Raw genomic sequence first — 3,878 nt, forward strand, 5'->3', positions numbered from 1 at the left:
TAAGTCAACTATATACTTCAATTATGGGGCGCCTGGGTGGCGCAGTCGGTTAGGCGTCCGACTTCAGCCAGGTCACGATCTCGCGGTCCGTGAGTTCGAGCCCCGCGTCGGGCTCTGGGCTGATGGCTCGGAGCCTGGAGCCTGTTTCCGATTCTGTGTCTCCCTCTCTCTCTGCCCCTCCCCCGTTCATGCTCTGTCTCTGTCCCAAAAAATAAATAAAAAACGTTGAAAAAAAAAAATTTAAAAATACCCCACACGTTTCATCTGTATTTTCCAGTTGAGCTCTAACAAGCATGTGTTAACAATTCTAAAATCTCCTGTTACCTGTTTTTATACTCCACATTTCATTTCTGTTTTAGTTCAGATGAACATTCTCTCTTCTTGATTAAAATGACTGGAAGTCTGTTTTATGTTGTCATTGTTTTTCAGAGACGCATTTCTTTGATGTTCTCTCTAATAAATTGCTCTCCTAATTCACTGTCTCCTCTTAGTTTGTCCTTTCTTTATCCTACAAAGATATCTAATAAGATTGCCTTATTCTTTTTTCTAACTTCGTTAAATGAATCTTTTATTTCATTTGCTTTCTTTTATAAAAAAGGAAAGAATTTGAAGCTACGCATATCTTAACAATAGCCTATAATTTTTGATACGTAGTGTTATTTTCTTATATGTCATATAATCGAAAATTTGTCTCATCCTTGTTCTGGGTTCCCGAGATAGAGCTTTTAAACCCCTGGAGATTCCTGAGTGGTTAAGTGTGTCTTTCTTATTCATGAGGGGTCACTGGACCACACCCGAGTTTATGCTAAGATGACTTGGATGGGGACTGGTCATGTTGGTAAGACCCATCGTGTGATTAGAGGGCCGCTCGAGGCTTTGAGCCACGTGTTATCAGCCCAACACCCCCCCCCCCACCTCTGGGAGAAGGGAGATTGAGTTCAATCATGTGGCCAATGAGTCCATCAGTCACACATATGCAATGAAATCCCAGTAAACACCGAACACTGAAGCTCTGCTGAGCATCCTGGTTGCTGAGCATATTGACGTGTTTGGGGGGGATGATGCGACCTGATTCCACACGGAGAGGGCACAGAACCTCTCGCGGTGTGTTTCTCCACTGACTGGTCTTGATTTGTATCCTTTAGAATAAACTGTAATAATAAGTATAGCAGTTTCCTGAGTTCTGTGAGTCTGGTGAACTGTTGAACCTGAAGGAGGTCGCAGGAGCACCTTTGGATTTGTAGCCAGATGGTCAGAAGTGCAAGTAGCCTAAGGACTCCCAAACCTGCAGCTGGCAAAGGACACGAGAGTAGTCTTGTTGGGGACTGTGCCCCACACCTGTGGAGTGGGTACTAACTCTGGGTGGTTAGGGTCAGAATTGCACTGCAGTCAATACATTACTTAATAATTTACTTTTTTAAGAAAGAATATAATTTAATCATTCGCTCTAGCAAGTTGGTATTCTTTCCACCTTCAGATGTAAGTCAAACCAGTCACTTATGGAGTGTTTTGGCCTTTTTGTTGTTGCTGCTGAGATAGGGAGCAGAGGTGTAACCAACCCGCCAACACATAATCCAATGGTCATTTCGCCAGTTATGAGTCTACTCAAACAAGTCACTGGTTTCAACTTCTTTCTAAATATAGATTTTTTTTTAACCCTGTGTGTATGGGTGCTAATTTGATGGTGAGAGGTAGAAATAAAGTTACTGGATAGGAGGTTAGCATATAAAATGGCTAATACAATAAAATAGTAATATTCTCTTCTGAGGCCAAAGAAGACCATGTCTGGAAAGTAGATGAAAGAAATATTCTATTAAAATTGCTCCTCTGCATGCATTATTCAGTGCTTCAGGATGAGAGTGCTTACACAGTTGGTACTTGGTTGGAATGGCAGAAGCCTCCAGAAAGGTGGGCCGACTAGGGTACCAAGAACTGTTTCTATTTTTAGGAGAGGTCTTTCTTAAATGAAAGTATGGTCAGAGTGAAAACTTCACAGCTATGGTGGCAAACACTCCCGAAATCAGGCATAGCACTACGGGAAAAGGTGCTACAGACGGGTCACTGGATGGGCCAAAGGGACCTTTCTGATTAGTCAATATTTTCTGAATGGGCCTTTTTCCCACGCTCTTACTCTGGAGGATTATATCTGAGATGCGTGGAAGCCCACTGCTAGGAATTCCCAAAGGCGAGAACATATTTAAAACTATGATTAACATGTTCAAGAGCAGAGATGAAAACCATGGGAAGAAAACACACCCATTTTTCTCTGTTGAAGACGGAGAACTGCAACAGAGAATTGGAATGCATAAAAAAGAATCAAATGGTTATTTTAGGACTAAAAAGGTATACACCGCTTAAAATGAGGACTTCAAAAGATGTGTTTAAAAGCAGATTAAACAAGCAAAAGGGTAAGAATGGTAAATTACAGAGCATGTTGACCAAAAAAAAAAAAAAAAAAGAAAACAAAAAACAAAAAAACCAAACTGAAGTATGGAAATTTAGAAGACTGGGAAAATTCAGACAAGAACCATAGAGACACATGGGATGCAATGAATGGCCTAAAATTTGTGTGATTCAAGTTCTAGAAGGAGAGGAGTGAGGTCAGGGAAAAAGCAATCGTGAAGGGAGAGTAACAGAATTTTCCAAAACTGATGAAAGTATCAACCAAAGATTCAAAGAACTGTATGAACCCCAAGCACAATAAATACAAAGACAACCACACTAGGGCACATCATAAACTGCTGAAAATCAAATCAAAAGAGAAATTCATAACAACAGCTGCGGGTTGGGGCAGGAAACGTACTGCTTTCAAAGGAGCACCAATAGCACGGGCAGCTGATTTCACAGAGGGAACAATGGAAGCCGTAAGACGATGGAACGAAACTTTAAAAATGCCAAAATAAAATGTCCAAATTAGAATTCTATGCCCAGGGAAAGTGTTTCCAAAATGAAAGGAGATAAAACTCACCAAAATTTATACATTAAATAGGTGCAATTTTTTGGTATATCTTTTCCTCAATAAAGCTTTAAACATTTTAAAGGAGAATAAATACATTTCTCAGCCAACAAAAGAAACTGAGAAGATTCAACACCAGGAATCATGAACTAAAAGAAAGAGTTCTGGGGCGCCTGGGAGGCTCAGTCAGTTGAGCGTCCGACTTCGGCTCAGGTCATGATTTCATAGTTTGTGAGTTCGAGCCCCGCGTCGGGCTCTGTGCTGATAGCTCGGAGCCTGGAGCCTGCTTCAGATTCTGTGTCTCCCCGTCTCTGCCCCTCCCCTGCTCATGCTCTGTCTCAGAAATAAACATTAAAAAAAAAATTTTTTTTTAAAGAGTTCTTCAGGCAGAAGAAAACAATCCCACAGGGAAATGTGATATTTCAGGAAGAAATAAGGAGGAAATATGTAGGTAAATATAAATAAATATTGGCATATAAATTAATGACTTGTGGGGCTTAAAATGTGTGTAAAATTAAATTCATAGCAACAGTAACACAAAATATGGAAGGGTGTTAATGAGGTTAAAGCGATCTAAGGAGAGCATTCTTGGAAAAGTAGCAAAAATAATTGTTATATGGCTGTGACAAGTTAAGGATGCATGTTGTGATTTCCATGGTAACCACCAAAAGAAAAGCTACATGATGCACTACAAACTAATAAAGAGAAAAATGGAATCATTAGGTTTTTCTTTCTGCCTATAAAATCCCAAATAATTCAAACGCTTTCAATAGCAAAGTATTCAAGACTCTCAATTTGTAAAACAGTTGAGTTCTATTAAGGTTGTATAACCAGATGCCTACTCCAACGTAATCTATTTCTTTTTTCTTTTGGTATCTGATTTAGAGTTTTCACAGAAGAGCAAATTCATAGGCTTAGACAC

This window comes from Herpailurus yagouaroundi, unplaced genomic scaffold (genome assembly GCF_014898765.1).
Source record: "Herpailurus yagouaroundi ecotype Mexico unplaced genomic scaffold, PumYag 203, whole genome shotgun sequence".
NCBI lineage: Eukaryota > Metazoa > Chordata > Mammalia > Carnivora > Felidae > Herpailurus > Herpailurus yagouaroundi.